This window comes from Ixodes scapularis, unplaced genomic scaffold (genome assembly GCF_016920785.2).
Source record: "Ixodes scapularis isolate PalLabHiFi unplaced genomic scaffold, ASM1692078v2 PGA_scaffold9__187_contigs__length_104089568, whole genome shotgun sequence".
Taxonomy (NCBI): Eukaryota; Metazoa; Arthropoda; class Arachnida; order Ixodida; family Ixodidae; genus Ixodes; species Ixodes scapularis.
Genome location: NW_024609884.1, coordinates 73,042,250 through 73,056,848, shown reverse-complemented (window position 1 = coordinate 73,056,848; position 14,599 = coordinate 73,042,250). Strand labels below are relative to the sequence as shown.

General features: G+C 48.0%; 1 protein-coding gene across 1 annotated transcript in view; it reads right to left on the bottom strand.

The window, feature by feature from the left end:
• LOC8027518 overlaps window positions 1-14,599 on the bottom strand; it is a 57,569-nt gene that overhangs the window by 42,199 nt on the left and 771 nt on the right. The gene's annotated exons all lie outside the window — the stretch shown is intronic.

The following is a 14,599-nucleotide window of genomic DNA, read 5'->3' as shown; positions in this document are numbered from 1 at the left end:
TTCATGACGCCATGAAAGACTCTCTTGAAGCAATTAATTTGCTTCAGCGCATGGGCCAGTTCCTAGCTCCTGGGTTCCCGTGCGTGTCCAAAGTGCAAAGCTGCGATGACGCTGAAAGTCCGTGCTAGATCTGCGGATGGCTACTCGTGGGGGCGCAGTGTGTGGATGATCGTGAGATGCCCAAGAGGAAGCCGGTCAAAGTTCAGTGCCGGGGCGAGGTCTTGGTACGGAGCGGTTCCTTTTTCGAAGGATCGCACCTGACGCTTCTCCAACTCATGAAAATCATCTACCTCCGGTGCCAGAACCAACCGTGCGCCGTCATTCAGCGGGAGAGTGATGCCGCAAGTAAGATTACAACTGATTGGATGAGCCTTTGTCGGGAGGTTGTGGTAAATGCCGTCATTACGCATTGAGAGATGATTGGCGGCAAAGGCGTGACTGTAGAACTAGACGAGAGTACGTTCGGTCGGCCTGGCCAGCGAGTTTTCGGTGGTGGAAATGACTGCGGTGACGGGGCGCCTCACTTTAGAAACTGCACTACGGTGACGGGGCAACCTATACAGATGTCCAATGGATACCTCATTCTGGAAGCGCTTCGTGGCGCTGAGGTACAGCGTCGGCTTCACGAGCGGGGGTCTACGGTTCGAATCGCGTTCGGGAGCATACTTTTTTTTTCACTTTTTTTTTTAGGTCACAGACGCTATATGTACAGTCGGGAGCAAAAGTTTGCGGGGCACCGGAGCGCGTGCCAAAATGCATCGCCGCGCCGTTCGACGGCGCGGCGCCGCATTAAGGAGCCGCGCTTTGCGCGTGCGCGCCTTTCGTGCACGCTATCCTGTCTCTTTCGCTCGTTTCTTTCCGACGCACTCCTGATAACAGAAGCTGGCGGCAGGGGCGCGAGTTAGCGCTTCGCAGGCTGTCATGCTGCGCGTCTGCTTCAGCCGCCTCAGCCGCCGCGGCCGCGCTTTGTGACGGAGCTCGCGGGGGAAAGGGGGGACAACCAGACGCTCCGTCACCCAGCGCGGCTGCTGAGGCAGCTGAAGAGGACGCGAGGAACGACAGCCAGCGAAACGGCAATTTGCGCCCCTCGTGCTGACCCCGGTTATCAGGAGTGAGTCGGACAGAAACGAGCGAAAGAGACATAACTGCCAGCACGAAGGACGCGCACGCGCAAAACGCGGCTTTTTAATGCGGCAGCGCGCCGTTGCACGGCGCGGCGATGCATTTCGGCACGCGCTCCCGTGCCCCGCAAACTTTTGCTCCCGACTGTACGTATAGGGACAGGGACGGGACCGCGAAGCGTGGGTTAATGTGCTTGAAAATTACAAGTTATTAATTCTCACTGTTCCCACCACATACAACACATGTAGGACGGGCCCCCCACTCTTGCCGGCCGCACTACGGTGAGGGGCCCCCTCACTTTTGCCTACCGCACTACAGTGACGGGCTACAGTGACGGGCCGTTCGTAAGTTTCAATAATGCCGCATGATCGAATTGTCGGCCGTGTGTGTTGAAGGGGGGGGGGGGGGGGGGGGGGTAGGTTAAAGCGCGTATAAATTATAAGCGCTCTCACCGCTTTGTTAGACATGCATAGACCGCACCGGTGGACGGGGCGCCTCACTTTTGCCTATCGCACCACAGTGACGGGGCCCCCTCACTATAGCCGGCTGCACTACAGTGACGGGCCCCCTCACCATAGTGAGTGCCTTCGGTGGTGTGGAGCGTAGCAGCGGGTGATGCTTTCTTGTACCCGTGGAGACCCGCAGATAACACTTGCTTCACGCACCTCACCGTCAACCACAAGCTGCACTTCGTCGACCCGAACACTGGTGCGCACATCAATACGGTGGAGGGCACCTGGGCCCACGTCAAAAAAATCACAACATCTCCACATGGTGAATGATGTTGATTGGGCCGAAGCTCTGGTGGTGCTGATGATACTGATTTTATTGTTCATAGGTAGGGTGCTGATGGTGCTGATTTTTTTTATTGCTCATAGGTAGTGCTGATGGTGCGGATTTTTTTTTATTGCTCATAGGTAGTGCTGAGTTTCGGGTTGCGTTTCCACTTCATTATTACTGCTTTATGGTCGGGGAAATGCAGAGCCAGTGGTTCTTCTAGCGGATCAGCTTGGATCCGCTAGAAGCCGTGGGAACGCATCTCCACCGCTTAAGTCAGCGGTCCATGTCAGAAAGAGAATATGTGGTATGGAACGTGGTTGTATGCGCATTTGAGCATTTGACCGCAGCGCCCTCCCGTCTATAAACGTTGAGCCAATGCGTACCAAGTTTAACGCGATTATATACGCATTTGACCGCAGCGCCCTCTCCTGTATAGACGTTGAGCGGCTACATGCAACGTTTCATCCATGGCAGACAGATGGGATGGCAATCGATGTGAGCACGGACGCCGGACGGATGGACAAGGCCCTAAGGAGCTTCGCCCTTAAAACTCTCTTCCATCTGGACGGCGCGAGAGCCACCATTTCACTGGTCACCTTGCAAATTTCATGTTTTGGAGGAGGGAGAAGGCGCGCGGAAACACTGGTAGATTCCAGTCGTTCGTCGCCGCGGCCGCAATATGGCCTCGAGATCGATTTAGAGGTGGCGCTACGGTCGCGCTATCATCATCATCAAAGCGGGGATAGGAGAACGGCCGCCCCATAGGCTCTCCACGGTCGCGCGCGAGACGGCGTAGATTCTTGCGTTTATTTTGTCGCATACTATCGGTGGGAAAACAATTCTAGCGGAAAAGGATGCAATATTGTTCGGTGCTTCAGTGAAGATTGAATCGTGTTGCCAGCGTGCGGCCCAAATTTATATAATCGCTTCTGTGGGAGCGTCGTCTGCTGTTGGCAGACGTTGGAAGGCATGGATCACCACGACTGATGCCTGTCTCCGGCTGAACCGGAATATTTATGTTAATATTTGTTTCTTTCAAAATGGATGTATCGGTTCATCAACGTGGGAATTAGAAAAAATAATAAATTCCAGCCCAGATAACGTAATACCGTACTGTGGGCTGTGAAATCGCAGCTTCTATGCTTTTTTAACGTCTAGTTTTTGCAGTAATATTAATATTTAAAATGAAGATAAAATAGCGCTGCATTGGAAATTACCATGCTTTTGAGTTCCTCTGCCCTTTTGCTGTGCCATAGTGTGGGTAATGTTTTTAGAGTCTGAACAAATCTACTGCGTTGCGATGAGGGGAGAGTGTCTCTTCTAGTTAAGATCTGCAAACTGCGCGGTTGGCAGGACAACTGAAACAAGTGGAACAAACTTTCAGAATATTCAAGTAATGCTTTAATTGCAATTTTTTGGCCGGTTAATTGGAGTCTTGTGCTGGAGAAAGTCAACAAGGAGTAAAAAATGCCTGCTTTAATATTTTTTTACGTCTTTACTTCTTTTGTGACACAGGCTTGCACGGTAAAACACTTATGCGTGGTTTACCGTTTATCATTTCGCCGAGGGTGATTATACTGTTTAAATAATAACTTAAAACATACTTCACTTTAAAAGGCTTCCGTGTTCATATTTATGTAGGACTCACAACGTGAAGTTTAGAATGGGAATGCAATATGCCATTCATGACATAGTAAAACCAGTAAAAAAATTTCGTTTTAATGTCTTTCACGCAATATGACCGGGGAAAAATCAACATACGGATTTATTGATTGATAAGTCTATTGAAGGATAGCGATCAGTGGGGTTAATTTTCTAATCAAACCACAGACCCACTCAACATTGAATGCTTTATGAAAGCCGCGGTTTGTGCGAGATAGCAAAGATATACGTGGGACCAGCGATTGTATAAAAAAAAAAACACACTAAGATTATGGAAGCCTCCGACTTAATAATCATCGCTTTGCTGTATTTCTACGCATGGGAAACGATACAACACAACCTCTAGTAAGAAGAAACGGCAACAAAAACATAAAACATTTAATAAAGAATGTCAAGCTCAGCCTGAAACGGGCTTGCGTCGTCGAAATCCATGCTTCTGAGCGTGCGTCCGTAGCAGACGACGCACGGCGGTATCCCCGCTTTCGCGCGTTTCCAATTTCGGCCGCACGGTGGCGGCACGGTTCGATCTCGAGGCGAATTCGCGACTCTAGCGACCTATAGGGGGCGCCACCACCAAACAAACATGGCGGCTGAGTCCAGGTCGCGGCGGCTCGGCCGGGCCGCCTGAACAAGTGGCGCGTTCAATTTAACAGATTTTCTTTTGTTTAATGCCCAATTTTATAGGTATTTGAACTGAGACGGTTAAGTGTAGCCGGTGCAGATAAACTTGCAAAGCATAGTTTTGTTTTGCCGGTGTTTTTTTGTTCTTTTCGTGTCAAACTTTCGTTTCGGAGATTTCGTTCAAAACCGAAACTGTGGGCTCCGGAGAGACGGTAATATACTAATCAGTTTTGATCATCTAAGGAAAGCGGCGATGACTACAGAATTGTTCCACAGAGAGTAACTTTTCAGCTAACTCGCATGCCTCGACCATGCGACTTATCTGTCCGCGAAATCGAGCTTTTGTGCGTATCCGCGTTTACGAAACAGCTCCAGTCGTCTGCTCGGCCAATAACACAGGCTGCAGGAAAATTACGAAAATTAAGCAACCGCTTCTTGAGCGAAGGACCATGTTAACCCGCCGGCGCCCCACTATGCAGCTGATACTCGTATTTCAATTCAGGTTTTAGTAGCAATCGAGAATTCATTTTGACGAGCTGGTTATGTATTATATTACGTACTAGGTCCCACTAAAGCGATATTAGTATATCCTTCGGGTTGAAATATGAGCTTAGTTGACTAGCTATTAGGTGAGCTGCTGAATAAAAGTATATTTGACAGACGGAGACATACTACTTAAACTTAGCCAAATGGTTCTATAGCCGGCAGCACGGAGACAAACTGAAGAGAGTCTTCATTGAAGATCCACGCAGAACCTCTCTGCATTTAACTTTGCTTCGAATCCTGAACGGAGAAAATTAGTATTTTTTTGTGGCCGGTCAACCTGACCAATGTAGACGTATATTGCTGCTGGCTTCGACGTCCTCGTAATATAAATATTGGAGGCGCGATAGGTCAAAATGCCGTGACAGCATCTAACATTGCGAGACTTGTCTCCCACCTTTTGAAAACAGATAATTTCCCTCATTCATCATTTGCAGCGAGCAAGTTTTCCTGAATCAAGTAATTGCGAAATCAGCCCAACTCCTTCAGTGTGGTCCAGAGGCTTTTTCGGCGAAAAGCAGCCAAGATGAATAGCCAACGCACCGACCGGCGTGGGTGGCTCAAACTTAAAGCTAACCGAACACAACCAAACTCAAGAAAAGCAGCTATCGAACCTTCCCATTCACTTGACTGCAACATTGATGTTCCCTCCAGTATCAGTTACCAAGCAGTCGTCACTTTGAATGTGACTCGAGACAGACAAGAAATCAGAAAGTTTTTCCGTGATTCCTCCCCATCCAAGAAATCGAAAGCACGCGACCGTGTGCTGTGGAGTAAACGGGCTTTCAAACACGTAATAGAAGAAAACAATCTACTGAGGCTTTCACCACACTAATGATCACTCAGGCAAACTTAAGAAATATTCGGACCTTGGTCAAATTACATTGTTCACCATCGAGCCGACAACACGTCTCCGCGAAAGCCACCAGAGACGCGGAGGGGCGCGGAGCGACCTGGACCGGCTGGTTCCCGGTTTTCCCGCTTGGAGGCGTCCGTTTTGCTGGAGTCGCGATAAGACAGGGACCTTCCCCATATATAGTGCGGAGGACGAGGCTTCTGACGGCGGGGAGGAAGTGGCCGAGTGGCCGAGTGGGCTAACGCGTCTCAGCTCGGAGCGTGGAGCGAAAGCTTGCGCTGGGAACCTCCTGGGTTCGATCCCCGCCGCCCCCGCCCGTTTCGATCTGGATGAGTTTCGTACCGGCACGCGTTCGTGTGATCACTACTGCGTGATGCACGTTAAAAATCCCAGGTTAGCGGTTGTACCGCACTGGCTAAATTTCTCATTTACAGCTAAGAGACCGATTACCCGTTGAGGCGCATCTCCATCAAGGCTGTATAAACATAAAGAGCAAGCCAATTTTGGCTTCTGACGGCCCCGGTGACTTCGAGTGATCCACTGCGCTGAGCCCGTCGCCCGCCTTCTTGCATAAAGACGACTTATGCGCCAACCGCTTGTCAAGTGCTCGTTACGTCAGTTATAAGTTCTGGTAGCGGTCTAAACGGCCCTTTTCAGGGCCCTCATATTTTGCAAACGGAGCTGTTTTCTGAATGCGGCACCCCGTGTCCCTGTAAAAAGTTTACAAGAAAGACCCAGCAAACGTATGCGGTCCCCAACTTGGATATCGCGCGTTATGATTCAAATAAAAATTGCTCTTGCTTATTTCGCGCCTTTGATCCCAATAAATGCCCCCGTTGCAGTCGTCCCGTGGTGCTGTTGCTTGCTCAATCGCCCTCGGCGTGTCTCAGCTTCGTCGTCTCTGCCCGCGGCGCACCGATGAAGGCGGCCGATTTGACACATCGCGTTCGGCTTTGGCTAGCAGACAGCGTTCGTAAAATGGAGTCAGGTGTTGCTGGCTTCACGAGGCGGTACCGTGCGTGCTTCCATTTATTCGGTGTTCGTTGCAACGAGGTAGAGGGGCTTAGAGTGATAAACCGGAAGTTCGGAAGTGGCACCCCCCCGGTTGCCGCCATGTTTTACGCAAATGTGACTACTCGTCACATGACCTCCCAAGAGCCGTGACGTCACAGGCAAGATGGCGGCGCCCCGAGCTGGAGGATGCGAGCTCTGGGCGCTGCTCTGGGCGTGGTAGCCGTGATGTGCAGCGGCTTTCTGACGACCTCGGGCTTTTTCGTGCTCGCTGACGCAGGTATAATGCGAAACATGTTCAGGAGAAGTGGAACGAATGCAGCCCAATGCAACCAGGGGTACTATGTTGCGCTTTTTGGACTCCCAGGATACTTGGAAGAGGGAAGTGACGTCAAAGACTAGAGCAAACGCAGATTGGATGTTGACAGAAGAAAACGAAATCAACACCCAATCTGCGTTTGCTGTGTCGTTGACGTCACTTCCCTCTCCCTAGTCTCATGGGAGTCCAAAAAGCGCAACATAGCCCCCCAGTCTGCCAGTCTGGTATGTCCTATTAATTATTATTGAGGGGTCAGAGATGCGGGTCTCCTCAAAAGGTCCAGTACGTGCCGTGAACGTAATTGTTTGTGTAGAGACTCTGAAGGCGTCTCAATTTTGCTGTAGTGTTGACTTGATGGCTGGCAACAGGAAACAGTGTTTGTTTGCTATCCAAGCCATTTCCCTTCCATTTCGTAATGGCGATTTTTTTCTGCATCCCGCGACCACTGCAACTTGTGTAAGTCTCGTGTGGCAAAGTGAAGTCGGGTGATGCTTGGTGTACACTTTTGAGAACAACCAACCATTCTATTTCTTCAAGTCACTCAGCGGCAGTCTCCGTCAAAGTTGGAAATTGTGTGCTTCATTGCATGGACACAGATAAATGGTGTCGGCAAATTATTAGGTATTGTTCTTGGAAAACAATCAACACCAAATCAACTGTCCTTGCATTGCCGCTCACCTGCTTTGTCGTGCTTACCTCCTGTCGAGGTGATGGGGATCAAGAGCTTTGGAGTAATGTCAGCACCAGGGACAAAGGTCGCCAAAGATAATCCTCAATGTCCCACGGACGCTCCTCGAGACTTGGTCGAAGGTCGTTTGGCATAAACTCTTGCAGGCCAATTCATTGGTACCGGCACCTCCAGTAGACATGGTTGGCCTCATGAAGTGGTAGCAGAGTGGTGTTCGGTCGACCATTCGCAGCACCACCGTTTTCCTCGGTGTACTTTGTTCAGCAAGAGCCTACACTGGTTCTTTCCGATGTTGGGAATGCTTCGGCGTTGGGGTGTCTCGTTGAATCGGCATTGAATATTAACTGGTAGCCGGTGGTGGACGTCGTGACTTTGTGGCATAAGTCGCCCTCGGTTCCTCAGATGCCTCTTTGTTTGAAGAAGTTTTCAGTTGAAATGCCTGTCGAACTTGTTCCGAAACAATCTCAGCAATCAAAATAAAAGCTAGGCAACTGATGGCAGAAAGTAGCTTCCCGATCTCCTCCCGGACAACAATGTGGATGATGTTACGGATGCCTGGGAGTCTGGCGTCGAAGTTGCAGCTGGATGACTCGAGTGTCGAGACGCTGGGGAGTTGTTAATAGTGACAGGCTCGGATTCAATGTCGGAAGTCTCGGTGATACGAACCCTTCGACTGTTGTCGTGGAGTTGCGGACAAGGCTGCCGAAGGTGCTGTCCCTAACATGAGGGGCTTGGGATTCTTATCTTCTCGTCTTCTGTAGCACCAGGGTTGGCGTGGGTGCTCGATCAGGCGCAAAACATCCTCCACGAAGGCAGCGACGCTCTTGTTGGGGCCGTGTCCTGGACAGAATCAGGAATTCGGCTCTCTCTCGTCAATGTTGGCTGATGAATGTGCACTTCAGCTTGATCTTGCAAACTTCCCATGACGTTGAGGAGGATTCGTGGTTCTCAAACAAGTGCCTGACAGATTCCTCCACGAGAAGTATAGGTTCTGCAGGAGCTGGTTGTCTGTCCACCCGCTGTGGCGGGCAACACGGTCATATTGTTCAATCCAGCCCTCGACATCTTCATATACCATGCGTGAAAGGGCGTCGGAGTGTGAGGTGCGACGGGCATACAAACAATGGTGGGAGTGGACGCGGTTCACTGCTACAGGTTTGTCATTGTTGGCTTAGTCAGCTTCGGATTTTTCTGGCAAAAGGCCGAATTCAAGTGGTTCCTGCTGGTAGCAGCGACCGACTCGGATTTCAGGTTCTTCGTGGTGTATTTTCGAGGTTCGTCCTTGTGGTACTTGCTCGTCTCGCGGTCTTTCTGATGGGCTCGGGATAGTTATTGGTTCACGGCTCGCCAAGGGTTTAAGACGCGGGATAGTCCGCCACCCGTGTCCCGTTATCGGGCAACTCGGCTGAGGAGCCGCCAAGGTGCACACAGAGTGAAGGGCTATGGGTAAAGTACCCAGCACTTCCACCAGAACCTACGATGACAGCTGAGCATGGCCTGGAACTTTCTAGAATAGTAAATATTGATAGAAGATAGGACCGGAGCAAGCACCCGTGACAATATAACAAAACTGACAGAAGAGAGACTACCCTGACCACTAAAGAAGCTGCATTGCTTTAGTGGCATTCTGTCCGAATAAATGCTCTCCCTCGGGGTTTGGCGACTGCCGTGGGCGAACTGAGCTGAAATGGATGTGGGACCACTTTTCTGAAAATGAGCCGCTGCAGACTGTTGTCGCAAAGCGGCGTGGACGGGTGGATTGGGCAGGTAACACGCGCAATGAAATGTCCATACGGCTTGTAATTCGCGTAACGAGTGTTGATGAAACTTTTGCGTCGACGAAGCGTGCGACAGACCAGCGGAATCAATATCAACTGCAACACTTGTGCTCCGTGAAAGTGCACGTTTACGCCGGCACAATTTGGGAAGCAGCACAGCATCACCTAAAGCATGGCACAGGAATTACCAGCTTGAAGGCAGCTCTTCGGTGCGCCGCACACCTGTGCTCCGTGAAAGTGCACGTCTACGCCGGAACAATTTGGGAAGCAGCACAGCATCCTTTAGCACGGCACGGCAACTACCAGCTGCAAGGCAGCTCTCCGGTGCGCCGCACAACCAAAGTGAGCCTTCGGTCATTTGAACGAAGCGGCACCACGATTGCCCACTGCCAAGCACGACTCACGCAATTTCCGTCGCTAAACTGTGTGTCCAAATAGATTGCACACGCTTCACCGCAGACCTCGAAGATTCCGATGGTCAACGAGAGCACAGAAACGTCGCCTTAAATTTTATCCTAGCGGTATCCGAATCAATCCGAGGTCCCAGCTGGGGCCAGCCGCTGCATGGGCGCTGCCATCTTTCCTGTGACGTCACGCATTTGGTTTGTTCATGTGACGAGTAGTCAAATTTGCGTACAATGGCAGCCGCCTTATGGGGGTCACTTTCGAGTGTAGACCGGAACCCCGATTTATCGCTCTAAGCCCCTCTACCTCGTCGGTTCGTTGCCATGGTGACGGTGGTGAAAGCAGGCGAACTTTATGTTCCGGAAGAACGCTGCGGCGCAGCGATACCGGTTGCGTTCTAAGGCACTTCCCGCATGCTTTTCAATGGGCGGAAGGCGAACAAAAAGAGTTCGAAATCAGGACTTAACGCAAAATGCTGCATTTCTCTAGCGCCTCATAATTTGACGAGCCTTGCACGAAAAGCATGTTTTTATAGCGCATAGTTTTTTTTTTTTTTTTTTTTTTTTTTTTTTGACAGCTTGGGTTTAAAGTATCAATGGGCCCATTTCCCCAGGGGTAATGGGGTGTATCAGTTGTTTTTGGAAATGGCGGCGAATATTGGATAAAGTCAAGTGGCTTGAAAGCAGACACATGCACGGTACCCCAAAAAAGTAACTAAATACCGTTACTCGTTACTAGCTCAAAAAGTAACTAAGTACGCTACTCATTACCGATTCTCAAAAGGAACGCGTTACAACACCTCCAAAGTAAGGAGTTACTTTTCTCGTTACTTTGACGGCCAAGCGCACAACTGCTTTTGTTTCATGGTTTATTGTATTATTTTCAGTAGTCGTTGCACTTAAGCAGTAGCTGCCTCTTCAAGTTTTCATCAGTTATGTTTCACCGCTTCATTGAACATACCTCTCCGGCGACGCTGAAGGGTCGTTCTATTGACGCGCTCGAAAGAATAACGGCTGTGTTGTGCTGCAGGAAGAGCTGGTGAATCTGGGATTCCCTTTTATCGTTTGTTCTCTCTGCTACTGAGGTTCCAAGTTGGCAATGGGTTCTGTGTCTTCCCTTGTTGGCAAACTCCGGTTACATTCGATCTGTACACGATTCTAGAAGGTTCAACCAACAAACATTATTTTGTTCTCTGGGTGAAGGACATTCCCAGCTGTAGAGTTCAACTGACGTGTTCAGCGATTAACGTTGCTATACTCTCATACCAAATACCATGTAAGCCAATACAGTCGAAAAGTGATGGCAGCGCCCCTGGCGAGCTCGGAGTCTCCGCTAGCAGACGAATTCTCCACAACGCATTGGTTTTGCCTATCTCCGTGCGAGGTGACCAATTAGAAAAATATTGTCACGGGTATTCGCTGGCTTGAATGTTAAAAAAAAAATAGGTGCCACCTCATGAGTGAAGGACATTTTCTTCGCGTGGGAAAGATGTTAGAGCTTGTAGGGAGGAATTTTCGGCTCTCCTGAAAACAAAAAAAAAAAAACAAAAAAAACTCTGTCAGGACTTACGTAAGCAAGGCAAAACACGAATGTACCTTCGCCCCGTTTCTTGAAAAAGGGCAATGGAAAAAAAATTTTAGAACATAGCTACGTTTCAACTTTACTTTTCTTATCGATCAATTCGTTTTGTTGTTGCAATTCCAATTTCTCATGAATTTATTGCTTAAAACCGTTTCGTCGAATAGGCGAGCTGGCTAATCCCAATCGCCTCCGGATGAAGGAAAAGGCAATTTCGAACTACGTACGTTACTGCCATGTCAGTATGCTCTGGAAGAAGTCGATTGTGCACATGCAAATCTGACGCTATTACTAAAACTAATAAAAGCGGAGTTACAAAAAAAAAAAAAAAAAAAAACCCGTTGGACGGTCGTGCATCTCCTTCCATTTTTCAAAATCTTCCTTTCTTTCTTTCTCTTTTCTTTTTCTCTTTTGTTTGAGGCGACGCTACGCCGCCGCGGTCTTCCTCCTGCGTTTTTGTTTTTTGTTTGCTTTTTTCTTTCTTGTATTTACTTGACGGTCGAACCATCGCGTATTTTGCTTTGCCTTGTTTGTCTTAGTTTTTACTTTTTTTTTTTTTTCCTTCGCTTCGTCGCTTACTACTACTACTGTACTACCACCGGTTCGTCTGCTACGCTATGCCCGGACATCTGGAGGGCTGTCTGCAACTTTGTTGTTATTGTTTTGTTGTTGTTTCTTTTTTTTTTTTTTTTTTTTTCCACTGTCGTCTGTGATAACCTCCTATTTTCGCCTTTGATTGAGTTTCTGATCAGAAATCTTCATATGTACTTTTTGATTTTTAATAACATACTAAAAAGTGTAAGCTCGTTATAGATTTCTATTCGGATTTTATTTGAGTACGCAGTCACGTCTGCTATGGGTCATCGTTGGTTGATCAACCGGCCACCTTCGGGCATACACCAGCGCATACTTGGAGATGACAGGCATGTCATGTGCTGCTTACCTCTGCAAAAACAAGTTTTTTGTGATATGGTGGAAAATCCTTCTTCCGCTTCCCCGAAGACCGAACAAACGTGAGTAATTAAGTTACTTCGAATTAAACTGGAAGAGCTATCCAAGTCTGGCTTCAAAATCGCCACTGACGCCTCAGCAGACAATTATGACAACTCCAGGGAGATCGCTGAGAACTTCACGGACGATAGACCAGATGCACTACTGAACACCCAGTCCTATGTAGCCGGGTGGGCAGCCAGTCAGATCTGTCAACATGCTTGCTTTCAGAAACATGGAGCATCTCGAAAGACATTCTGTTGAAGAACAAGAAATACTCGCATGCGAAAGTGACACCACCTTAAGACTTAGCTCGTCACCTAGCCGGTAACATCAGTCGTGCCTTCGACGCACATTTCACTGATATATTTCACCAAACAGGAGTTCAGCTGAAAACGCACTTGAGGCCGCTTATCGACACTCAAAACAAAGGCGCGATATGCAAGGATTGCCTGGTCATGTACGTCGACAAGTACCCTTGAATGTATTTTCGAACTGCCTCGCCAAGCGAGCAAATATTAACCTGCCAAAGTCACTGGAAAAAGAAATGCGAAAGCAGAAAAAGGTCACACACTGCCAGCACGAAGCAGATTACAGCGTGCGACTCTTATTTACCGGGCAGTGTGAGCTGGACTACGTTATTACCTTCCTCTGCTTTGATCTTTACTCCTACCAACGCCGCGAAAGCAAATAAACAAACGTGTTACGTGCAGCTCAAAAAAAAAAAATATATATATATATATATATATATATATATATATATATTAGTTTTGTCGTGTTGCTTTCGCTTGACTCAAAACCAACGTCGAGTACCACCTGCTAATTTTCAAGGCCCCTACCGACGCCCCTTGCGATCGTCGTCGTTGAAGGAGGTCTTTGCTGAATGATTTGTATCTTTGTATCGCCTGCTAACTTTTTTTTTGTTTCATTCGTCGTTGTTCACGACTGTTCTCTATTTCTTTTTTATTTTCGTCTGGTACGGGGACCTATCTTTCCTACAAAGTTCGGAAAGTGTCTGCACGGTCATTTTTCTCGTTACTTTTTGTTTTTGTAATGCTGCAGAGGCTGGTGCGGACCTATTCAGCTAAGAAATTGTGACAACGCAGTTCGTAACGGATAAACGGTAACCCCTTACGACGTAGTACGAGTAGCTAAACGCCTTTTTCCCGCTATGCGCTTCAAACGCGTGTGATCCCCCTCAGTGGCGTTTGGGACCTCTAAATAAACTGCTCTATCTTTGTTTCTGCGCGCGTTGTTATTTTATTGTCGTCGCAGTTGCAATCAGCGGACTCCGCTTTGCAAGCGGACTGACCGTAATGAATTGTTTGTGCTGTTGGAGTGACAAAACAGGGCACGCAAAGCTCGAGGACGTCGCGGAGCCTATACTTTTCCATTGCGTCGTCTGCTTCCGTAGACTCCGAGTCCGCTAGAGGCGCCACTGTCGCGTTCGCCGCCGCTCCCATAGGTTTTCGGCGGAGTTTCCAGTATTGGCGAAGCTATATCGTATTTGGTCATACTGTTTAGTATAGTTCTCGGGTTGCCTGTTTCCTTTGTCGCAATAGACGCATACTCAGGTTGCAATTAAAACGAGGCTGCATAAACGGTCTTGTACACGTTACTCATCAAAAGTAACGAAATACCGCTACTCGTTACTTGACCTAAGTACGTTACTAGATCCTTTTCTAAAAAAAAAAAAGTAACTAAATACGTTACTTGTTACCGAAAAAATGACTAGGTAGAGGTAACTCGTTACTAGTAACGCGTTACGAACATGTCTGCTTCAGAGTTAACAAAGCATCATTTTGTGATACAAATTTAACAAGATCAAATTGGGGAATTTAGTTTGAAGTCGGGACTTGTACTTTCCTCGGAAAATAGAAACAAAAAAACTTTAAGTGAAGTGCAAGTACATACTCAGAAAATGTATTTCAAGTAAAGCACAATGTACTTAAAGCACTTCCCAAAACTGTCCTCTGTCCGTGCTCCTTTGAGGAATTTCCAATCCCGATTGAACTTCTGGCCTCATACACAGTATCTCATTGCTAAAAGAGACGTACGCGAAAAGGCAAAAACGCGAAAATTGGTTAATATCTAAAACAACTTGGTTTTTCGCAAATTATTTAAATTGGCCTGACTTCTAATAGTATTCACCGTCAATACTGCAATTGCAACATGGCTCATAAAACCAATATTTAATACGTTAATTAACATATTTAGTTTATTAGCGAATTTCTTGTACCGGCAAT